This window comes from Dromaius novaehollandiae, chromosome 13, assembly GCF_036370855.1.
Source record: "Dromaius novaehollandiae isolate bDroNov1 chromosome 13, bDroNov1.hap1, whole genome shotgun sequence".
Classification (NCBI taxonomy): domain Eukaryota; kingdom Metazoa; phylum Chordata; class Aves; order Casuariiformes; family Dromaiidae; genus Dromaius; species Dromaius novaehollandiae.
In genome coordinates, this window is record NC_088110.1 from 11,125,630 (window position 1) to 11,151,309 (window position 25,680).

General features: G+C 41.9%; 1 protein-coding gene across 1 annotated transcript in view; it reads left to right on the forward strand.

Moving 5' to 3' along the window:
* VSTM2B (V-set and transmembrane domain containing 2B) overlaps nucleotides 1–25,680 on the forward strand; it is a 557,754-nt gene that overhangs the window by 430,160 nt on the left and 101,914 nt on the right. The window contains exon 7 of the mRNA XM_064519608.1: nucleotides 10,808–11,106. The gene's annotated coding sequence lies outside the window, so the exon portion shown is untranslated. The remainder of the gene's footprint in view (nucleotides 1–10,807; nucleotides 11,107–25,680) is intronic.

Below are 25,680 nucleotides of genomic sequence, written 5' to 3' on the forward strand. Positions count from 1 at the left end.
CTCATATAAGAACAAGCTACATGCAATAAATGCAACCCTTTTTTTAAAACAGCTCAGAGCAGAGACATTCTGCCATCAGCAATTAGGAAGAATTTGCCCAGGATATTTTTCCTTATTCCTTTGAGTTTTCCAGATGATGACTACTGACCTTTTCTTTTTTCTTTCTTTTTTTTTCTTTTTCTTTTTTTTTAGCTGAGAAATATGTTTTCTTTCCCTGGTTCTTTTCCCTTGCATCCTATATGTAGCTTGATTTATTGTTACAGGATCAGTTAATCCCACACGCTTTCCTGGAACTGCTCTATAAAAAAAGCTATAGCTTTGATTTTGCCACAACTATATAAACTTTGCAAATGGATCAACCTTAGGGGCCCATTTAAGCTGCTCCTAAGCCTGGGTGAAAAAAGGAACAAGGTGAAGGCACTGTTGCTTTTGAAATTTGTAGCACTGCCTGTTAGTCTGGGGACGGCAGACGATTGTACCTCCAGATTTGCCTCTTGTCCTTGGGTGGAAGTAATGGTAGTGGCAGCACCATCAGCCTCTATTAGCTGCCCACTGTTAACTAGTGTTAGGAAGACGGAGACTGGAGGTACCTCAGGCTTCGCAGGGCATCGTCTTGGCAGACTCCATAGCACTAAGATGCAAGATGCGAAGTGCTGTGTTTAAGGTTACAGAGCACACCAATAATTAGGCTGAGAGAGTTATTTGTAATTTGTTTGTTGTATCACCACGGGTCCTGCGTTACGATTGTGGTCTACTCTCAGACATAAAGTGGGAGTTCTTCCTCTATGTAGCTTACGGTCGGAGGTCTCGATGTATGAGTGTGTGCAACAAATCAGTATGTTGGAGGGAAAGGTGGCAAGGAAAGGAGTAAAACAGGTTGCATGGAGGACTACGTGGATAATACCAACCTAACATGTCCTCCCCACCCTTTTTTTTTTTTTTTTTTTTGTCTTAAGGGGCAGAACCCAGATTTGCTGGTTCTTTGCCCAGTCCTTGAGGTAGCAGTGCCCAATAGCGTGTATTCATTATTCAGTATAAATTGAAAAGATATTCTAATTAGACAGCACTATAATCTCCTGCTGCTTTGGATCAAATGTCTTCCAGTGTAAACAAAACCCCATCAGGCTTTAAGTAGTATGTCAGATAAAGAGATGCTGCATCACATGATAGCCTAATCCAGTGCAATTTGCTCTAAAACCAGGCTTCTCTGTGGGGGAAGGGAACACTGGTCTGCAACTTACATTTTAAGAAGGTCACTTTATGGTAAGAGTATAAAAATATATAGTGTTTGTCAATGCCATATGTTTTTTTTTTTATTTTATTTAGGTTTTTTTTATTAATGCCATTTTTTTATATGGCATTTTGTAGGTAATGAACTTACACAAGCAAACCAAAATAGTGTGTCTTTCACATGCTTTGCCTGTCAGTGTGACACAAAAGTTTGAGTGAAATACACTTTCCAAAGTCTATATGCAGTGCAATGAAATGAAACCAACTTAATCTAACAATATGTAGAAGCATATAAATTTGGCAGTGAGCTATGGATGTATAATTGTAGAGCTTATGTACTGCATTAATGATGTATAAAACTTGTCTCAAAAATGCAGCTCTGCAGCGACTCTCATTCCACAAATCCATCAGAAGAGCATGCCAGCGAAGGTCTATGATTTCCACAGTGAGTGAAAGACACTTAAGTATAACGCTAGTTGTCATGCAGTTCACGCAGCTGGTGTCATGCAGCTGTCATGCAAGGCCCAAGAGGTGTGAATTTGCCCCGCTTGGACTTGCCCTCATTGGACTATTAACTGTTGTGATTTAATATTTCTGTGTAGTGTCAGGCTCTGGGCCACAAGGACCATAGTGGTTATGGGGCTGTTCTGTGTCTGCTTTGGCATCACTGTGTCTGTTTTGGCAGGGATTTGCAAGGGGCGTTGGAAGAGGCAAACGGTGCAGAACTGCAGGCGAGCGGAGAATGAAGTACCAAAAGGGCAGATGAAAGCTTAAAGGGCTGCTAGAGGGAGGGCACTAAAGGTAGAGACCTTTACAGTCCATGCTCCTTAAGTTGAAATGTTCCCTGTTGTTCCCTACCGCAGTCTTTGCATCGTGTTTGCAAGCTTGTGGTGAGGGACTGCTGACACTGAAATTTGGGAAGCAAAATAGAGAGGCAAAGTTGAGCTCAACATGTGAATTGGTAAGAAGAAAACTTGCATTTGATCCCCAAATGAAAAACATTCTCTCTTTTGGGAGATTGATGACTAGTTTCAAAGAAACGGGAAGCAGAGTAACAAATATCCCAGTGCTTTAAACACTGAGGTAGTTGATAGCGCTGACACTGATGTTGTGGCAAGAGGATGTGGAAGATCTCAAATCTGACACGGTTCTGGGATGTTTAGGAGCATACATCATACTTACTAGTCTGGTTAATTAAAAAAAATTTAAAAAGAAAAGAAAGAAAGGGAGAAATTATCAACCCTGTGAAGGACCATAGGATGTATGATTAAAGTACCAAAACTTAGATAATAGTTTTTATTTTGATTTGTCAACTGTAACATCAATAACATTGTTATTGGTTTACCTACAGGCAAGGGAATGCCTTTCCAAAGTTGATGAGTGTTTCATTTCTGCACTTCAGCAGCGTGAAGTATATAATCTGAGGTTTTTTTTTTTAAATCTATGTTGAAAGGAGATCTGTTAATTAGACCCTTCTCAATATGGGTTTTCTTTCCTTTAGTGCATATGTGAGAGCAATGAATCTTTTAACCAAGCAAGCAATCTTTTAACCAAGCAAGCAACCAGGTAAGTCTGCATTAAGTGCTCTGTCGCAGCACTGGCTTTGCAGGCACAGAACGCAAACGTGTCGCCTTTTGTGTTTGGGACGAAGGCTCTGTCTCCCCTGTGAATGAGAGAATTGACTAGAAGAAAGAACAGTTTCATTCCAGATTCTTTGACAAGGTCTCAAGTCCTGTATGAAAGCAACAAAGTTGGCATCTGCATTTTCCAAGGGAGTTGATGAGAGGTTCTGTCAGCCCAGGGTGCCACTATGATTAAACATGTGGCATGTGAGCTTTTGTATCGACTTTGTGGCTTCCAAGTATAAGTGAGTAATCAGAGAATTAAGGAATGACATAAATAACCACATTTACAAATGGGTCTTGAGTAGACCTTTAGTTCAAATACAATCGTTTATGGTCCTATTTTCTGTGCTGTACTGCATATGTATATGCTATGCTGGTTGTATATGAAATCACGTTTGCAGTCTCTTTCCACAATATATTTATAAATGTGGGTATGGGCTTAAGGGACTATATTCTAGTATGCAGAAATACAGGTTGTGCTCTGAAAACTGTGTGTAGTATTAGATGTGTCACAAATAAGAAAAAAGACAGGAAGGAATGTAAAATCAGTGGATACATTGAAAATATACAAATCTTTGGTGCTCATAGATGATGCATATTGGCATAATTTAATATTTAATGTGTTCATTTACAAGATCTGCTATGCTCTCAAGGGTACATAAGAGGAATAAGAAGTTTGTTACCTACTTGTGTGAAGTTTCAGTGATCTAAAAAGCAAAACTCTTTCAAGAGCATTCATCAGGAACATCTATATCACAGAGCATATTCTTATATAAACCTAAATCAGCAAGCGGAAAGTTTGCAGAATTAAACTGGTTACAGTCTGGCAAAGTGTAGTAATTGGCATGAATGTAGGAAATGTCAGCAGAGGCAGAAACTGTGGTAAGTCTAATCAACAAGCTGAGAAAGTAGAAAAGTTGCATATACCAAATGAGATTCTTGTACTGAAGAGGAAGAACTGCTCTTTAAGGAGAGTTACAGAAGAGGACAGTTGCACATTCAGAACCTCAGGTAATTAAAATGTGCACAGGTGACACACATTAAATTGAGGAGAGGAGCATCTGTGCCAGTAGATAGAACAGTGAAACTGTGAGAAGTGAATAATACGCCAAAGTGAAAGAGTGAAAAGAGTATATGGGAGACTTTAACAGAGGAACAGTTTCTGTGTAAATGTTTGGTTTCACCCAGAGATAAACACCAGCTTCTGGGCCTGTGTGCCTTGGGTAGCTGCTCTCTGTAAGACAACATATATTAAAGACAGTCTGAAAAGTATCTAGAGCAGATTTAAATGTATTAATTACAGTGGCATGTGAAGATAGAAACCCCTCTGAGAGGTCAAGAGCAAAATTGTTCAGCAAACTAGATATATCCACAGGTCATGAGTAGATTTTTCTTGGCATGAAAAGCTTCAAAATAGGTGCTTTCGACATCAGCTGTCAGCATCTGACTCCCGGCATTGCTCTTTGGAACATGGGCATCTTAGGAACTAGTTCGTTGTATGGGAAGCCACGTGTTAAGCCTAGAAGGTATCGGTGTACGTTACTAAACTGAGTAATCTGAGGTCAGCTACAGCCACTGACATATGGTGGTGATTAAAAAAATGCCTGGAGATTGTGAGAGCAAGTAACCTTCAATTTAACAGAGTGAAATGTCTGCTTCAGACTGTAGCACTGACACACAGACTGACGTCAAAAGGGACTCTGGTGCAATGAATCAGTCATTGAGGGAGTAATGGGTTGAAATGTGAAAGCAAAAAGCACTAAATGCACGGGCTGGTGGACATGTTGATTATCTCAGCATGTTTCTGACCAACTCTTCAGGTCATGCAGTTCACCTAAAACATCTCCTAATGGGTAAGGATGTTGTAACTTGAAAGAGTTTGGTCATTTAAAGCACAGTTGATATCAGCTCCTGGCAACAATTTTTTGACCTACCAAAAGACATCAGCTTCTCAACAGAAACTTCAAAAGGAGGGCCAGGAGCATTACTGCTCCAGTGTCAGAGTTAACGTGTTGTCTGTCTTCGAAGTACGTAATGACTATTAGAGTAGGGAGATGATGTACAGACTTTACCAAAAAATAAAGAGGAACAAAAGGGAAAATGTGAACATTCCTATCTTTAAAAACCCCAAAACTTTAGTGGTGACCAGTGATTGGGCACTGGCTAGTGAAAACTGGAGGAACCAGAGGTCTGCCCTTTCACAGATAAAGCCAAAATTATATACTAAAGAATTGTAAGCTCCTGCTTGAGATAACTGAAGACCTGGAAAGGAGACTGAAGTGGTAGAGAAACAGGTAGGCAGTAAATACGTAGCTGATGCTACAATTGCCTGTAGCTGTAACAGCTTGTCACCAGGAGGAACTTTTCTATAGCGGATTGACAAAAAGCAGGTTGAGAACCTTGTTGATACAACTTGAGGAAATGATTAAAACATAGCAAAATTGTGTTAAAGCAACATGGAAATTAAATCAATGATGTCTCTGTTGCTTGTTAATCTCACCTGGTTTTCAGTTGACGTACTTGAAAAAGACTCAAAGGAAAAAAAAAAGTTGTTTGTTGAGCAGTCCTCTGAAAGGCAAAGGCTTCTCTCTGCTGTATTTGTGCTTTTCTTGTGAGGCTGCAGAGAAGCACAGAGCTGGGCATGAACGCAGACTCCAGCAAGAAAAGAGGAGGATGTTTCTTATGCATATCTGCCGGTTATTCATAAAGAGTTTATTTTGGAAAATATGTAATATTTTGATGTTGTAAGCCACAAAATCCACTTTTGCCTTGAGACCCCAGAAGCACACATGCGCTGTAGGGTGCTGCAGGGATTCCCAGCAGACCCACGGCTGTGCAGCATGCTACCGAGCTGCACGCCACGGCTCTGCATGTGCGGCCACGTGGGGAATGGCTACGTGGATCACAGCCAGTCCTCTTCCTGCTCCCTTCTGCAGCCCCAGCTCGATTTAGGCTCCTGTTGCTGCGGCTGATGCTTTGTGAGCCATCATTTTTCCACCAGCTGCTGAAACAAATTGCATGAGTGGAGGCACTGCAAGAGTGCCAGAGCAGGACAGTTTTCCCAATGGGCCTTGGACCTGTGTTAAATTTTATTTAAAAAAAAAAAAAAAAAAAAAAAAAAAAAGAGTGGTATTATGTGTTGTGTATAAATGGCAATATGTTTCCTAGCAGTACAGGTTCCTTTAGCATTGAGATTCATGCATACGTTCCTGGTTTTATTGTATTGTAATTTTGCCCTTTTGCAATCTTGCCTGAAATCTTTTTTGATGACTGTCTGGCCATCTTTTATTAATTCTTAAATTTCAGAAAAATGATTCCACTGTTTATGTGAAGGAGATTAAAGGAAATTATGTTCTTCTGTTCAAATTTTCTGAGTGATCCAACTATAAGGAAATTTTTTGCATCTTTAAGCACTTAAATTTACACAGAGCTTTCTCAGACATCAGGGCGATATCTTTTGTCTTGAAAATTCAAATTTAATCACGTTCTAAGTGTCTGAAAAAATCAAGTTCATGCAGGGCATGTCAAATTTAGCACTGACAAAGTTAGGGGTCCAATGTAAGTGGGTGAGTGGGCATGTAAGTGAAGACTATATCATATGCATAGGTACTTCAGAAATGAATTAAGGTTGTATTCTTTTTAAGTAGTTAGATTGTGGTAATCTAGCAAAGGTATTGGTTCTTGGTAGCTTAAAACTTATTTTCTTCAATATAAAATGTAATATATAATAAAAGATATATACACATAAGAGAAATCTTCTTTACTCTAAGAGTAATTGAACCCTGGAGTAGGTTGCCCAGAGAGGTCATGGAGTCTCCGTCCTTGGAGACATGCAAAACCCAGCCAGACATGGCCCTGAGCAACCAGCTCCAGCTGACCCTGCTTGAGCAGGGGGGTTGGACCTGATGATCTCCAGAGGCTCCTTCCAGCCTCGGCCATTCTGTGATTCTATGTTTCTATATTTGCAATGTTTTTCTGTGATTTTTGTTCATAGACTGAGGCTTTTCTTGCCAATTTTCATCCTGAAGCATATTTTTATGACCAAGTTTAAACTCTTGATAAGAGGTTTATAATGGAAGTGCTGACAAAACCTTTACTACAACAGTGCAAATGTGCAACTATTATATAGAGAGGACATGGAATAAGGTCTAGAGCTAGGGATTGACCTGTAACTCACACAAGACAAAGCAATAGAAGAGTTACAAGTAGCAGTCCCATATGATTTTCTGCATCACATAGCCCTTTAATATCTGTTTTCAATTTCCTCTTAAATTAGTAGGATATCTATTTCATAGTGTATTTGATCTGATTTTCTTGATGTGCTTCCAAAATCATTATGAGAAGAACCAGCTGAGCCTACTTTTATTTGTTTGAGAGTCGTTTGTTTCATTTATTTTCCAACTCATCAGGTTTCTTATCTATCTTATTTGTGTTGTTCTAGGATTGCATTGTATCATTTGTATAGTGATACATTTTCTCATTGGAGAGATTGTCATATAAGTACAGCATCTGCTATTTTAAAATACGTGGCTGCTTAATTTTTTAACTTAGACACAAAGGTTGTGGGTCTTCTGTACTTTTTTAGTGTCACTCATGGGTGGGATTTGGAAGCAGGATGCTGTTTCAGAGACATATGTGCGTACTTGGCAGACACTCCCCCTCCCACCTGGCGTCTGCTGCTCCATTTGAGGTATGCAGAATAAGATGAAGAAAAGGATGTTGCTCTTCTCCATTTCATCTTGGAGCTTGTTTTGTTTCTGTGCTGAGAACAGTAATCTGATGTTGCCGGACTATTACTGACTGGCTCTAATTCTGCACGGTGCAGGGCACTCTTGTTTCCCGTTAGTTTTAGTGTCAGCTGGGAGCTCTCAGCACTGTGAAGCCAAATTATGCAAAGCCTGTTGGGAATCTTTCTGGAGGAGGGCAGGGACTGTAATAAATCTGAACTATTTGCTCTTTTAGCTCACTGGAGAGGAGCATGGTCTGGACAGGGAGTTGGAAGAGGAGTGAAAGAAAGAGGAGAGACTGATTGATTTGGGATTGTAAAAAGATTCCTGTCCTCCTGGTAGTGCCCTGAGAACTTTCTCTTCAAAGGAAGGACAAAAATCCACCACTAAGAACAAGGTTAACTTGTGTGTTGTGATTTATTTTTATTTATTTATTTTATTTTTAAGTAGAAGACTTAACATGATACAGGAGCCTAGGAAAGTCAAAGAAGAGTGTGGTTAGGAAGATGTGTTAATAGGGAAGACGTTTTCCTTCTGCTTCATACTTAGGAGAAGAGAAGGCTCTGTCTTATGCCGCAGCTCTGGTATTAGCTGGGAAGCCTGGCCGCACGCGTGCTGGGGCCCCGTCCCCTGCGCCACTCAGCCTGCCCCGCGTCGGCACGGGGATCTTCGTTAAAGCAACAAATCTCCTGCTCTTCAGGCCGGTCTGTTACCAGGAAAGGAAGGTGGTAAAATCTGTGTCCATCAATCGAAAAATAATTTTCCGGGTAGGACTTCTTGAAAGTATAGACCTTAACATTATGTTGTCATTAATGGTCCACCTCCCATTTCATAGGAGGAAGCTGTTACCCCTATTTCCCGCGTAACATGTTTGTTTGCAGTTATTCATACTTAGAGCTAGCAGTGTTTTGCTTTTGCTGTGCAGGCTGGTTTAAGAAGCACTCTGGTGAGGAAGCAGATATGCACCATACAGTGCTTCGTGTCTGTACTCTTCTCACTATGAAATACATTTTTAAAATGATAGACAAAACATGCACTTGTTTTTTAAACTTTTTTAATTGAAGCACCTGTATATTTACAATCTATATTTAAATATATTCTATTTGTGTTGAACTCTCCTTGGTCACTATTAGTGTTTACTAATTTCTTTTATCATAAGATCAATCTATATGGGTTTACTTTTAAAAATCATGTGTCTGTTCCTTCCAGTAATTTCTGAAAAGCGAACTCACTAAGTGGAATGTCTTTTTCTTTTTAATGGCAGACTAGAAAATGGAAAAGTAATATTATATCCATCTTATGTTTTAATTGTATGTGACCTGACAAATATGCTGTATTAAAAAACAAACAAAACAGCTTCAGGAGACAAATTACGGATAGGGTTCTGGTGGTAACTGCTCAGTTAATCTCGAGACGCATCTGCTTTATTGGTGAAGTTTGTAAGCAGCAGTGATATTGCTGCCACTAGCTCATGTGGTGCTGGCTGAGAGAGTAACTGGGGGAATTCTCGTCAGAGCAAAAAGGATTTTTCTTTCCTGCCCAGTTGGTAGGGCAGAAGTTTAGTTTCTATTTTCTTTGCATCTATCTACTCCTAAATTTTAGGAGCAGAGGTTATAACGATCTGTCATGTCCATGCAGAAATATTTATCAGTGGATTAAACTGAACTGCACCTCCTAGACGAGGTTTCCCCAAAGGGTCTGCGAGCGGCAGGAGGGTGGCGGTGCCTCCGTCCCCTCCCGGCCTCGGGCCTGCTGCAGCGCGGCCGGCACCGCTGCGGTGCTCGCTGCTCCCCGGCTTAGCTGAGTTCCCATCGGGGTCCCTGAAAAATTCCTCAGCCCGTGAATGCACGGAGGTTCGCAGTTGTCCTCTGCGCGGGAGATATTCAGCTGTGCCAGTCGGCCGTTACGCTGGGTTTCCCTCCTTTCCCCCAACCCCTCTGACCCTGTGTGACCGCAGGGAAGGTGGGATGGCCGAGTCGAGGGCTGCTGGGTGCTCACGCGCGTGAAGCTGTTCACGTGTGTGAGCGTCGGCGGGACGGGTCACGCCAGCGGCCGCAGGGTGCCTGGGGAGCGGCCGCGATGGCTCCCGCCGCGGCCTCAGCGTGTTCGCAGGCTCCTCCGGCCAGTCCGGCCGCAGCCCCGCGCTGCTCTGGTTTGCACTCGGGCGGGATGCGGAGGGGGCAGTTCCACCCCAAAAGGGCTGATTTCGTCCCTGTCAGGGTTACGCCGCGCTCGCGTCGCTGAGGTGTTTAGCGTCCGCGTCACTTTGGCTCTTCACGGCGTTTCCTGAACCTCGAGTCCGCGTTGTCCCCCCACCCACGCGAGGATCCCCTGCCGGCCCCGTGGGGCGCGGGCCTGCTCCGGCGCGCCGGGGTCACGGTGAGGAGGTGCAGAGCCAGAGGCGCCTACGTGACGCACGGGAAAAGAGAAACAAAATACAGAAGACCAGGGGGAATATTTATTGGTCCACTTTTTGTCAGGGGTCTGTAGTTTCCTTTTGATTAACTGACGCAATTGAAAAAAAGTCATTGTCGAATATAGTCTTTTCTTTACAAAGAGAAATGGAGTCTGGTGCGGGGCAGTGGGAGTTTGGATGCCTCCAAATTGCCTCTGTCCTTCAAAGTCCAGCCAAACTTCTTCGTCCGCTGCGCTTTGGGGCTGTGCCAGCCCCGAGGAAGAGCACCGTCACTGGGAGGTCCGTTCTGCGAAGCCGTTAGCAAAGCCCGCTCGCGCTAGCAGTTCTCCGCTCCTTCAGGAACAGAGACCTACAGGAAGAGATATCTGTTTCATGGTTTGCTGATCTGGCAATTTGATCAATGTTATTTTGAATTAGTCTTTTCTGATTTCATTGGTGACATCTCTTTTTACAGGCAGACTGAATGCACACCATAAAACTCCGCTCCGGGCATTAGTGACAGGCCCGGCTGCGTCTTTCACAGTGTCCGTGGCAGAGGCCCCGCTCCGTTCACAGTTCTGGCTTAGCTGTGAAGCGAGTGCTGGTGGTCCTGCGGGACCCTGCGGGAGCAGTCACCGCATCTTCGGGCCGGCTCCCTCTGAGGCGCTGCCGTTCTGGCTAGCAGAATTGCCCAGCACACGCGCTGCAGGCTTTGGGTGCACTTCTCCCAAAATATTAGGAAGCTTCTGGGCCCTTTGCATATTGCTGTTGTGCTCACAAGGTCATAAAAATTCAAGAATGACTCTGGGTTTACCTGTTATCTGTTGTAGGTGGGCTGTGCCAGTGGTGTTGATGTCCTCAGCCTGTGGTGCCAGGGTCAGACCGTAGCCAGTGCTCCCGGCAGCGCCTGCGCCGTCTGTGCGAAGGACGGCTCGATCCCCCTGCTCGCCTCCCGCAGGCGGGATGAAGAGGGCAATCGGCTGGTAAGAGTCGATGGGATCTGCGTGGACGTGACTTTGTTGCTCCTGATAACGCTACGTAAAAGCGAAGAAGAGCTGCTGCCAGAGTTTCATTTCCCCTCCGCTTCTCACTACTGCCGCTGAATGCAAGCCAGATTTCCAAGGAGAAGGTAAGACTCTTAAATGAGAAATATCTGTTCTTGTGAGCCAAATGCAGTTCCAGCCAAAGAGGGAATAGTGCATGACAGAGAGAGCACGATGGAGATTAGAGGCTTGTAGCAGAGCAACTTGTTATTTATTTTCAGCCAGTCTAGCGTTTCCTAGAACATGTGACTTCCTGTAAGTTATGTATTACCAAGCACCAAAAACATCTGTGCACCGAGTACGAAACAAGGGGATGGTATTCACAGGACAGGACAGCTACGGGTGGAGGGACCTTCACAGGTGACCCAGTAATCTGGTGGTTCTCATCTTACTCCTCTGCCATAATGAGACAGCTTGTAAGGTGTTTAATATTTGGATGTGTCCAGCCCATTAGAGAGGAAACCATGATGTCTGGAAGGTGCCATACAACTATATGGAAAGTAGGAGGCCATTCAGTGCCTTAGGTAACTTAGAAAGGGGCACAAGGGAGGAAGCGGGAGAAGATAATTGGTGTAGAAGAGGTGTTGCAGAGACAACAGAAAACATGACTGGGTTTGGGCATGGACCGCTTTGTAAGGCTTTTAAAGAAAAGAGGAATTATGTGATTGGGATATTAGAATCAAGAATATGTCCACAAGTTACATACTCTGAATTTAGAGAAGAGAATTGCTTTTAGTTGTAAGTAACAGATCAAAAGGAAGCAATCACTGGAAAAAGGGGTTAATACAGTTATAGGAAGAAAAGATAGTGAAACTTCTGCTGGAGAAGAGAGAAGAGAAAGGCACAGTCACAAACAAGTAGGATGGGCACCTGGCTGGAACATGAGACTCCATTTGCCTGGTCCAGAGTTTTCCATTGACCTGCTCTGTGGTTTTTCCATCTGTAAAATGGGTGGAATGACACTGTCTATCTTCTGAAGTGCTGTAGTATCTTAACCTAGCAAATCAGTTCAATTCATATGCTTAGCTGTAAATATGTAGGTAACTTGTCGAGGTGCCAGTACATCTTACTTTGTGTAATATATCTTTCCTTTCCTTGGATCAAGGGCAAAATGTTCAGCTTCTTGCCAACTCAGCCATAGCAGAATTAACGTTTAAATTCAGGTAATGTAAGTGGCAGAATTACAGAAAAATAGTGGAATCCTGAAAGAATTAAAACCATCATTATAATACTTTGGGGGGCTACCTAACATCACTACAAAATGTGTTCAGCAGGAGCATTTTTATCCAAAACAGGTTGGAATATCTCTGCATTTTAGAAAAGTGTTATTGGTAGTTTTCCATTACAACTGTCCTGAAACTTTCTGTTTTCTCAATCTCCTAACAGTAAAATTCTATTATAAAATGTAATTATTCCAAATTTAAAGTGACTTGTTTGAAGAGCATTTAATAAAATAAATGGTAGAAGTGCATTTGTGGTTTATGTACCTGCTACCATTTAAGAATAGCTACAGCCAGAAGTGCCATTTTACTGGTGTATAAAATGTATTTTACTTTGTAATCCCTTTGAAAGATTTTTATTGGCATTTAAAACAGACACAGTGTTGGACATCAGTTAATGTAATTGTTTAAATACAGTTTGTTTGTTTGTTTATTTTAATAACTTAGCAAGGAGAGAGAAAGCAAACTTTGCAAAACCGCAGCCTAGATGGTGAGTTGACCGTGGACTTGCAGAGTTTGCAAAACTCAGGTGCGAGCCTGTGAAAGTTTTGGCCTGCAGTTTGAAGAGAGAAGGGAGGGAACAAGTCTGACCCGTGAACGTTACGGACCCTGCGGTCGGCAGCAGAGAGGGGAGGGACGGGTGGGCGCTCTGGGGCGTCTCTGCAGGAGCCTGCCTCTTGGTGCTGACTCTGCAAGATCCCAGTGTAGATGCTGAAATTAGCTGCCTCAGACTAGATGGTATGAATTATCCGTCTAGTCAGTCAGTGTTTTCAGTATTTCTGCATATTAGTTTTTTCAGTGACCGATCTCTTAGTGCTGTCTTTAAGGAACTAATATTGCTCCCTTTGATATCCGGAGGAGGTGATGCTTTGCTGTCAAGGTGTTTAGACCCAAATGCTGCTACCTGTTACCTCTGCAGGTACCTTTGCTCAGGCAAGTTTTCCTGTTGCGTAAACTGCATTTTCCAGTGTGTAAACTTTTTGGTCACAAGCTTAACAAAGTTCAGTACATAGGTACCAACCTGATCATGTTGCCAAATCTTGGGAAATCATAAAAAATCACCTAAATGGTAATACATTGAATTACATAAATACATTGAATTACATAAATATTGTAATATTTCACTTGTAATATTTAATCCTTTTTATTTTCTAATTTTTTTTTCTAACCTCACTCCCCAAACTGGTGTTTTTAGAGCCGCTTTTCCTTTCCCTTCCTTTGGTGAGCAGTTGTGTTCTGACTTCAGAACTGCTGGAGAACTTGAACATTAAAGGTTCAAAATGAGAAAGCATATTCTAAAAAAAACCCGCAGCAATTATTATTTTAAGTCAAAAAAAAAGGTTGAGAAAATTGCAGTTTTAAAGATTACTTAATAAACTTCTAATACTATTACCAGCAATGCAGAATTCAAACTATTATGGTAATTTTAGGCATTTCCATATGTCATGCTGAGACCCAAGAAGCGTCTCTAATGGGGAGTTTTCAATACCCTCCATTCCACCGTATTACACGCTAAGGTTGATAGGAATTTCTGTAACTTCTGCAAGCTCCTTATAGTGAATTTTTATTAAGCACTTTTTTCCTCTCATTGTGTGCTGCAGTGTTCTTTTTTTGATCTGTTTCTTCAGTGATTTTTTCTTTTGCGATCTTACATTTATCAAAATGAAACTCGGTTTTGCCCTGGTCAGCTTTCAAAGCCACTTATAAATTGTAGGCTCGAAATTAAGCTAATAATACAAACTTTTCTTTTGCCTGTTTTAAATAAATGCTCTCACATATAGCTATTTTGTTTCAATATCATATCTTTCATCCTGCCTCGTTCTTTTTAATACCAGGATGAGTACTTTCTTTGAGGTAAAAGATTATTTTTTGTTGGTCTCTTCTTTCTTGGTGTAAAATCGCTTGACATGTCAGTTGAGCTTCTCTGCCGGTCGAAGGGTGTGCTATTGCTAACAACCTGCGTTTCTTGCAAATTAACAACACTGAGATTGTATTTTTTTTTTTTACTGAGATGTTATTCTCAGATAATATTCAAATAATCTCATGAGAACTCTTGCTGAGTGAAATGTTGTGCCCCTATTCATCATTTTGTGTAGAGCCATTCTGTAAAAAGGTGATGGAGATAGTCTTGCTGTCTCCTAAGCCTGCTGTCTTTAGCCCGACGGTACAGAGCTAGTCCTTACATTTATCACGTGACTTCCACTCAGAAACAGGTATCCCTTCTATATCTGACTTTTTTGGTTTTGTTGTCATTGTTATAGATATTGGTAATCAGTAGCTATATGCACTTAATGAGGTGCACAAGACATTTGAGTTATCTGAGACAAATATGCAGCAACTGCTTTGCAGGACTTTCACCACGTGCGTTGGGACGTGCGCGCTGACAGCAAAAGAAATGGCAAAGAGGCAGAGGTTAACAGTGAAGTGGAGTCAGATCAGAAAGGCTGTGTTTCACAGGGATGCTGGCTGTCAAATTTTGTCCAACTTTGCTCCTGAAGTGGCCCAAAATAGACTTGGAAATAATAACAAAGTCTCTGTGTGATGTGTTAGGGAGCTGCTGATCAACTTGCACGAGTGTTTCTGCAGGTCTCGCAAGCCTGACGTCTGCCAGTGCGTTTTCCTGACTGTTCCCATGGGCGAGCATGGCCGTGCTGCCCAGCTAGTCAAGAAAGCGGATTTCCAGACCAGCTCAGTGAAATCCAGTCTTGTGTGTGTACTCACCGAGTCGGTACCTGGTGCATGGCAGGTGCCACAGGCGTGCAAGATTAATATTAGATAATTTAGACTTAATTGCACTGTCAGCACACACTGTTTTACAGTCAGTTGATGCTTGCCTCTTAGATATAAAAACAGAGGCTTGGCATTTTTTTCCCCTCTGTATTTTTGCTGTTCTGCACTGCTGAATGCGTTTATTAATATAGTAGTATCTGATTAAAATAAATGATAGCATGATATTTAAAAGGAAACTAATTGTCTTTAAGATGTCAGCTAAAATTAAATAACATCTTTCCCACTCTAGCCTCTCTTAAGCTCAGGATTTCCTGTGTTCTCACTGCACTTCTTTTAATGGGCTTTGAGTTCATAATGTTATTGCATTGAAGATGATCTCCATATGGTGCAGGTGCTGTCAGCTCTGCTGTGAGAGCACTGCTGTTCCTTAGTAGCTTGGAGATTTTGAACAGAGTAATAGCCAATGATTTTAAGAATTACATACATAATTAAATCCCCTTTTTCCAAATAACGAACCTCTTCACAACTAACAATATTGCTTGCAGTGTAATTTTTGAAGCAATTGTCAGAGCACGTATTCGCTCTCAAATGAATTCTCTTGAGGACGGCATATTAAATGAGGGTGAAAATAGATGCCTTCAGTGTGAATGCATTGGAATTACTTTCATAACACATTACTATGGTTCTAAAGAGATCATCAAAGAAGTTTTTATCATTCTATATTTGCAGAGCATTTAAAAAAGTATAATTGAACCAACAACCGTGGCATGATTTTAGGAATGTGCGATCACCAAAGATGTGATTCTGTTTATCTGAAAGGATTCTACCCAAATCCCTGAAGGCCTAGTGAATTAATGTCTGCCCACATCATGTTATAATGATCCATAATTTATTCGTAGTGTTTATTCTGGAAAGGGAAACCTCTTGGAACTTCAGCTTTTTATACTAACAAAAATGCTCTTTTTTATTGCTATGTGGAATAGTTGTGTGCTTCCCATGGTTACCATCTATTTCGTTCATTTGTTTAGTAGTGTCAATCTGTTGATTAATGAGCTATTTATATTCTGAATATTAAATATATGTAGCTTGTTTCAAAATTGTTACCGTCCTGTGAAAACACTCCTTGCCTGGTCCAAAGCTCTTCTGAAATCACTTGGGGAGCTCCCATCGCTCTTAGGGGCTATGGGCTCATCCGCGTGGCGTTTACACCTCCGTTTAATCCAAACAGAGCTCATCGCTTAATCGGAAGGACAGGAGGAAAAGGCTGGCGGCCTGCCTGGCACCGGGCACCCGAACGCGGCTGGGGTCCCTCCCAGCAGGTTCCCCTCCTGGGCATGGGACCGCACTTCAGGTCCAGCCTGAGGGACCCAGAGCCCTGCTGGCTGGGCGCAAAGGAGGAGACACCGCGTATGGAAACACCACTTGCGGTGCAAAGACTTATAACAAGCAGGGCAAGGGAAGAAAAGCGAATTGATAGAGCTGCTCTGTGTGCACGCACGCACACACACACGCGCGTTTAACTTCACCGTGATAAGCAGCCCCATGCAGGGTCAGGGCCGAAACTGGTGAAAAGTTTGCCCTGGCCTCCCTGCGCCGCGGGCCTGGGCTGGCCACTCTAACCCCTGCCTGGAAAATGCTGTAGGCCAAAAGTACGATATTACTGCGATTTGTAATACGTTACTCTTAGTTCATTAATAATTATAATCTGACTTTTTTTGGCTGTATATTTTGAAGCAAACCACATAAGTCTGTTTAGGAAATGTTCCTTGTCTCTGATTTCTCAGGATGAGCCCCAACTTTAAGAAGTTTTACTGCGGTTTCATGCTGTTTATGTTAATCAGTAAAGGTGAACAGTATTATGATCCTCTAGGGACAAACCTCTTTTCAGCATGTAGTAGTTGTTAGATTTCCCCCTGTAATAGTGGTACCTGAAAACCTATTTCTTTGGCAGGCAGTGGAAATCATGCCTAGAAAGAGTACTTCAAAACACCTGTCAAGCAGTCGTAAATCTCCCTTAGACTGCCCTTTTTAAAAGAACTATAATTTTACGATGTATGATATTAAAATGAAGTTTGTAAAGCATTTAAATTGGCATTGCTCTGTGGAGCTCAGAACGCTGAAACAGAGAGCGCTCTGGAGAAAGCTGGGACCATGTTTGGATCCAACTAAATCCATCAAGGTAAGTGACAGGTGATTTAGACTAACAAGGAATTGTCTGAGAGGAGAAGAGAGCTGAAAGGGAATTGAATTGGGACAGACATGAGCGAGGAGGATGAGACACTTGAATTTCTCAGATGTGCCTAAGCATGTAATTGTGTAGCCAACACGTGAGGGAGCCAGAAGCAATCAGTGATCTAGCGCAGAGGCGGGCAGCAGTGGGGGAAAATCGTGGAGAAACTCGTGTAAGTATTCTGGGCAAAACTAGAGAACGAAGAGTGCGCCTTAACACCAACTTACTTCTCTCACTGTCTTAAAATGTCAGTTGTTGTGTATTTACTAGAAACATTTATTATGATATCTTTAAATCATAGCTAATCAAAAATCCGAAGTGCCCTGAGTGCGGGGTGGCCGGAGGAGCGCCGGTCCGTGGCAGCGGCGCCTGGGTCTCACCGGGGCCCCCGGCTCAGCGGCCTTGGCGGCCGCACCGCAACTCATCCCTTCTGTCCTCAAACTGCCCTTTTCCTTTCTGCACACCCTTACCGGCACTTCTTGTCTGGCGGTGCTCACACTGTACGCAGCTGGCAGTAAAATGGCCCATTTGGAGGAAAAGGCCGGGATTGTAGCGTGTCTGGGTGGTTAGATCCTGCTCTTGGATCCTAGAAACGGCCGGCCGAGCTCACGTTTCGCGTCTAAATAAATGACATTTGGACATTTTCCTTTTCTGGAGTGGCCTCGTGGGCGGCTAAGGGAGTCCTGCGGGAGGGCAGGAGCGAGAGCCGGGAGGTGGCTCGTGCAAGCACGCCTGGTCCCCCCGCGCCCGTGGGCACCTGCCTCGCACCTCCGCCCCGGGGGCCTTCCCTCCTCTGGGGAGGGGGAGCAATTGGGTGTGCAGCCTCAAACGCGTTAGACCAGGGGTTTGCCTAGATTTTCACACTTCCTTTTTATCAAAAGCAGTGAATAGTGTCTGTGTTGAGAGGTTACGTGTAAAAGCTTGTCTCTGGTGCGGACAGGATTTGTTGTGTTGGAAGGTATCTTTCTTTCTTGCAATAATTTTTGATACAAAAAATGCATTCTATTTCAGGCCAACTGCTCCTTTTTTCCTCCTTCATCTTTTTTTTTTTTTTTTTTTAGTAATCTTTGGAATTCTAGAATAAAAAGCTGGAAAGAAGTGTCAGAGCTGAGCAAATCCAGTTCGTCTGCTTTGGTTGCAGCATTGCATAATTAGATCTTCTGCAGACTTAATTGAATTTTCTTTTAGTGCTGTTCAGACCTGCCTACAGCTTTCCATTTGGTTATATAATAAACCTGTATTGTGTTATTTAATTACATCAACTGTGTTGGTAGGCTGAGCTGACATTGGGTTGCTTATGTGAAGATGCAGCATGTAAGTGGAAGAGAGCGTTTATTCTCTTTCTGCAGTGCGTGCTTTGATGTGTGTACTGTTCACCTGTGCTCATCTGTTCAGTGCTTCTAGGTAATTATTGCAATTTAAGACCCATTTAATTATAATGTATTACATTTATTTTAATAATATATCTAAAGAGTATATATTTCTCCAGTCCATACGATGAATTCTTTTTATGGTAACAAGTGCCATTCTCTTTTCAGTAACGATGGCTACGTTCTGGTAATTTACTTAGTCTAATTGGAATATTCTTGTCGCAGTCCTTAAAGATAACTTTTTAGGTGCATTTCCAGTGCATTCTAATGCCACTTACTCATATAATTTGTCTTATTGACGCCAGTCTTCTGTGACTGTGAGTACTGAAAATTCTGACTGTCATTCTATAGATCCTGTTAAATGTTGAAACCATCTGGGAATGTCCTAATTGATTAGTCCTGTGCAAACATTAAATGTAGAAGGATAGCAGTAAATTCTATCTTCAGTTTTTGCTGAAACTACTAATTCTTTAGTCGTTCATACGAAAATTTTCTGCCTGTTTTTAAACAGTTAAGGTGATTATGAAGAAAGCTGACAGGTTTCCGGCCCAGAAATTGGTGCAAATGTCTATTTAACATTCATGTATAAGAAAGAGCAGTAGCAGAAATGCAACTGGTACCATTCTGCGTTGGTTACTGTATCAGTGTATGTTTTGCATACTTAAAAGGAAAGATAAATTCATTTACTGCCTGAGTGGTTGCCATTTCATATTTAGATGTAGTTTACAGTGAAGAAAATGCATTTTTCTGCCCTCTGCAAGAGCTGACTATTGTGCATCCTTTCCAGTTTGTATGTTATCTGCTGAAGCTGGGGGATAGCAAATACTACACACAAAACGTAGCGTCTGTACGGACCTACAATAATGCTTGGATTCTGACATTTTCCGAAGATTTTGACATTCAGTGGTTAGCTGAAGCAGAGTAAGCAGCAGCTTATTTCACACTCAGAAGATCCCCAAAAGATTATTGTCTGTTGAGGCCCACAGTTAAGCAGGGTGACCGTTTCCCACGTGCCTGTCCCGCAGGTGGGGCGTCATCCTGCCGCCACGCCGCCCTTCCCGGCGCGGGGCCGGGCGGCAGCGAGGTCTGGCAGTCCCGGTGCCCGTCCCCAGCACTGGCCGGTGATGGATGCTGCGGGAGAGGAGCATGCAATGCTTCGCTTGGCTCCTGGCTGTCAAGGATATGGCAGTTTCTCATACTCAATTTTGCCCTTAGCATCACTTGTAAAAGTTACCAGTGGACCTTTCCTCTGCAGATGCATCTTCCTCGGCCTTCACTGTATCTTGAGGCAGTGACTGCCATAATTGTGCATCATACAGAAGAAAAAACCCTGCCTCTTACCTTTTTTTTAAACCTATTACATGTCTTATATTAAGAAATACTATGCACTCATCCCTTGCAGTCCCTTTCGCGTACCAGCTGTGTGTGTCTGGCCCTCTGCGATGTTCCCATTTGTTTTCTCTTTTCAAATCAAATTCACTCACGCCTCCCGTTGGGGGATTGAGGGCTGGGTGCCAGCGTGCTCCCCGGGGAGACCTAGCGCCCATCGTCCTGTTGGCCATATCCTCTTTGTGATACGCCTCCTGCTCCCCTCCTGCAGGCTGCTTTGCATGGAGATACACCACCGCCAGCGAGAAGGCAGCAGGCGCCAGCGGTTTATGCCCAGCACAGCTTGCCGCTGCGGGGAGCTGCTTTCTCCGCGTGGCCGGAGGCAGAACTTAGGCTGCAAGGCCAAAGGAGCAGAGGAGTAGCTGGGACACCGTGGTCGTGGGACAAACACAGACATTGGACCCTGGGATGACAGGGAAATAGGGAAGGCATAGAGTTTCCTTATATTTTTTTCTGCCCTTTAAAATGGATATCTCTGAACAAAGGGTTGCTATAAGTTCATAGCTGTTCTATATTTGGGTCCCCGTGGTCATTCCTATAAAAGCTTTATTTTCTGAGGGATCTTGCTGAAAGCATTTGACAATCCAGGTATCCTTTAATCACTGACAATCCTTATCCATGTCTCCTTCACAGCTGTCCTCTGCAGGGCACTGATTGATTTAAGACACATGATTTTCCTTTTATAAAATCGGTGTGGGCTTGGCTACTCTCCGTTTATCCAGGATGGAGCAATCAAGGCACTGGCCCGGCTCACCTGAGAACTCAACGTGTGCCCAATTATTGTCTGTGTCATGGTTGCTGTCACGCTTCCTGAGCACGCTTCTGTTTCCGTCAAGAGCCAAATGATGGGCAAATTTAAGAATGACATGATCAAATGTGCCCATTTGGGACAGTTTTGACAGATTTTGCCCTAAACATGGAGGAAAAAAACAAGGAGTTTTAAGAATACAGCATAAAAATATGTAGAGTAGACAGTTTTGGTGCCCATGACCATAATACATCTCCCTAGAAGACAGCCTATTGTATTATCCTTCGCTATTCTTTTTTCTCCCTCCTCTTTCACCTTGCTTTCAACTGCAAGTGTAATTCACTTTGCACCAAGAACAAATTGTGACAAGAACTCCATTTCCATCTTGTTTTCTGGTCTTACCATAATCTCCAGCAGCTTCTTGGTGCCCCCCTTGGAGACTAAACTACAGACTAAACTGTGTTAGGCCATTAAAATTCTATGACTTACTATAGCGTTGTCCATCCTATACAGTATTGCTGAATATATAGGGGCATGTGCTGATTTGTGAGCTGTCGCTCGGTCCTGGGAGGTTGTGCAGGTTGCCAAGCCGTGGGCACATCTGTGTGCAGGAGTTACGGGCCATGGTGTGCCACCAGGGCAGACCTCTCCCCCTCAGGTGGGACATGCTAGTGCCAAACCTGAAATACCTCACAAAGGTATTTCTGCTTCTTATTCCAGGTAGATGTCCATCTACGAAAAAATAGATAATGAAAAAAATGTTCAATATGAAATTATTTTTAATCAGTAAAACCTTTCTGAGCAAGGCCAGCTCAGAGCACAGCTGAAAGCTAGTCTATTTAGAAATGTCAAGCAAAGTGAATTAACCAGGAGCTCCCTAAATTTAGCATTTCAGTGTCACAGGTTGGTAGAAGTCATCTGTGGATGGTGGAAGTTATCAAGAGCTATGTTTTGGTTTTTTTAATAAAAGTCTGTCACCTAAAAATGGTGTTTCATCAAAACACAAATATTTTCATAAAAACTATCAGTTTCAACAATATTTTTCTTGGAAAGATCCCTCAACTTCAACTTTCCGCTCAAAAGGGAAAGGGGAAGACAGGGACTGGAAACGCAGAAAGGGACAGAGATTCCTTGCCCATGCTTCAGAAGGTCCATGTTCTTCTTCGCTATAAATATATGAAGGACCACGTTATTATATGAGCATTTACACGGTATGTTATCCATCACTTGGCAAATTTTTATTTTCTTTGTCCTCCATTTAAAGAAACATACTATTTTCAGGCAGGTGGGAGTATGCTACGTGGTCCTCTTGCGTAAACCCCTTACAGACTTGGGCACCCTAACTTTGTGCAAAAGGTCACCTTAAGAAGAACTTTTTTCAGTCAGAGCTAGCAGTATCCCTTTGTAAGTATGCATGTGCATGAATAATCCAAAGATGTTTGGGTTTTCCTTCATGTGACTACCTAAGAGACTTGCAGCCCCTTATATGAAAAGTTAAAAAATTATAGCCTGAAACAATCTGCAGAGTCCAAAAGGGATGTCCCTGCACAACTGCATGCTGCTGGTAGTGAAGCAAAGAGACTTTGAATCATCTTGTAGTTTTAATTTCTAGACTTGCCCGATATGGTCCACTGGAGAAAAGACTACTAGAAAGCCCTGATAACACACATATGTATCTTGAGCAGAGATCAAGGTAGCTATCTAGTATTTAGCTGGTAATTATTCAAGCCTTAGGGCACCATTTTCTTGAAAACACACACAAGGGAAAAATGAAAAATAACCATAATAAATTATTCATTTCAAGGAAATTAACATGCTAGCTACAAAAATAATCACTCTAAAATGCAAATATGGCTTTAATGGTTTAGCTGGCTTGATATGCTATATTGATAATTAATATTTATAGAAGTATAGGTTGTCAGAAGGGATAGCTTCAGATACAGAGTGCCCTCATTTCTTCCACTTAAAAATTATTTCTTCATGAATTTGATAAATATAAATTTTGGTATTTCCCACAATTATTTCTAGATTCTAATTTTATTTTTATTTTGACCTAAATGCTTGTTCTCTTTGTATTTCTAATTCTCCAAGGTATAGCGAATGTTTCATCTGCTATACAAGTAGACAGTTTGCTTGTTTCTGAGCAAGAAGCCTTTAAATACTTGACAAAATCATGATATGATTGCAAAAATAGAACAGGAAGGGTTTTGGAAATAAAAATGCTGACTAAATAAAATTAGTGTTTTTAGGGAATGTGTGATGAACAAAGACTTCTAGCAGCTGTGTCCTTTGACCACATGTGTATGTTTTGGGTAGAATGATTCTTTGATTCTACTTTGTTTAGTCTTTAGCCTATAGGTAAAGAAAGTCACATCACCATTTAATTTTTCCCTTTCTCAACCAGTCTTCCACATGAGACATACTTGCTATTAAAAACTGACTTTAAAAACCTTTAGAAACCAGGAAGGTTTTTTTTAACAATTTTTTAACTTAAAAAAAAATACATCCTTTGGAAAAAAGTTATCAATATTTCCAATTATTTAGAATTGATTGTAGTATTTAATATTGGAAATCCAGTACTGGAAATCTGATATAAAATGGTTTGGGTTGGATTGACCTCGGATGACCAGTTCAGTTCATCAAAAGGAAACCATTCTGTATGTAGGCACGTCCAATTTTTCTTCCCTCACAAGACTGGTTTTATTTGTGCACACATATTCCTCACCTGTTTTGTTACGTAGCGCTCATGATGTTGTGGCTGTAGATAAAAATGCATATTGCAGTGCAGGTCCTGATCCCTTCCTGGGGGCATTTGTGCCTGCAGGTACAGACCTCTCCGTAACAGCTGCTCCCATGTGCCACAGTGTGGTCCCCGCCTCCACAGCAGTTAGGACTTCTTTTTTTTAAGAGTGGGAGCAGACCTTCCATAATATCAACTGGGATTATCCTTTGTATTATCTTTTTTTTCCTAAATATTGTATTTCTTTGCATCCAGATTGAAATTCTCTGTAAAACAAAAGAGTTTTAAGCAACAGGGGTTGTGCTGAGAGCACAGGTTCCCCCGCTCACAGTGTTTGCGGACTCGTGGAAACTCATGTTTCCAGACCTGCCATTGAGCAAATACTCAGGTGAATGAAGTTTTTTTCTCTTCTACCTCCTTTATTAGAATCACTTTTCTACTTTATTGTATCTTTGATATATATTTGTTCTACAGCAACAGGAAGTCACTGACAAACACTGTGAGACCTCAGTGCAGAGTAAAAAATATCAGGTGCGTGTGGCTTACTACCTTATTTATGACTGTGCAAACATTGTACAAAATACCATTCGCTTATCCAGTATAAGAATTTCTACAGTTTTGCTTTTAAGGTTTTCCATGGAAATCTACCATTATTCAAAATAGTAATGGCACTTGCTAAAGCAGAGCATAAATATTGTTTTAAAAGTCCCTAAATATTTAAATGTGATCATACAATCATGTAAGATAAACAATGTATTTTGAGACCTGAAGTACTACCTAAATCGCTTCATTGATAGTGGAGGAACCTATTGCTGGCCAGCAGTTTACAGATGGTTATACTCCATGTCCCAGACTAGCTGATAACATTTGACTTAATCAGTGTTCTTTGGGAAAATAATGTTCACGGAGCTTTATTTGAATTCTGGCTATTAGGAATAACAAGAATAGTGTTAAAATGTTTTTCAAGGTTTTGTGCTCTTCAGTTCCAACCATATCAAGAAAAAAATGCAAATTTTTACTTTGGGTCTGTAGGGTGAAGCTGAATTAGATTATGGATTGCTGTATAATATTATTCCTCAGAAAGCTTCTTTTCCCATCAGTAAGTATTTAGTGACACTTGCAATAAGGAAATACAGGAGATATTTTAGTTTATTGGATACCCTGATTTCAGTCTCCCAAATCCTTGCATTCAGAGCCTTCTGTTTTAATTTCACAGATGTATCTGTCTAGAGTGGCGGAAGATTTCTTTTTTTCCCCCTGGAATGTAAAAAGTAAAGGCAGAAGAGGGCAGGTGGTCACAGTGGTGCCTGCAGGACTTGGTCTCTTTTCGGGTCACCTGGAGATTTGTTTGATCCCTGGCTCTGGACTTGAAAAGGGGATTTGGGGTGAAGCTTCATTCGTTGCTGTAGGAATCCTCCTCAGCCCAAGAGCACCTGAAAAGCCTTACGGAGTTGGGTGTGTCAGCAATTAAGCAACTGAAAGCTTAATAAAATTCCACTTATTGCATGAACAGTATCATTTGTTCATAAATCTTCAGCTTAGTACAAGGATCCTTGTTCAGTAATTCCTGTGTTAAACCCACAGGTGCTTCGATGATGACAGTCATCCAAGGCAGGGTTTCTCAAACCGTGGGGTGCCACCCCACCTCTTGAAGACTTCAAAAGGATGCCAAAGGAAGAGTAAAGTAGTAGAAAAAGCTTTAGAAGTGTTTGAGATATTCTATCAAATATCTCAGACTTTGCAAGCAGATAGAAACAGATGAGCCAAAAGTGGGTTTTACTTTCAGTAAGTCTGACAAATATTGATGGAAGGAATTCTTAAGCAGCTCCATCCCTCTTTATATTCATATTGTAAAACAAAGGTATTTGAACTTTTTTCTGTGCATGGAAAACCACAGAGGATGTTTGGTGGATATTTCTCATCTCATTTGAAAGAGTATAGTATGCCAGGGGGAAATGCAGGAAAGCAATATAACCTTTAATATATTGTAGTATGTGAAAACAAGTAGAAAAGTAATAGCAACGCTCTCTGAACCACTATAACATCAACACTGACTTGCACACTCTAAAATTGCTTTCACTCGTCCATATTCTGCCTCTCTCCTTGTCTGTAGCTGTAATAGATGTCTGATACAGCCGTTGATGCCGATAATGGTACTGCCCCTTTTCCCTTTCCCTGATGCTTCCTTTCAGCTTGTGGGGTTTTGCTGATCCCTTGCTTTGCCAAAGCTCCT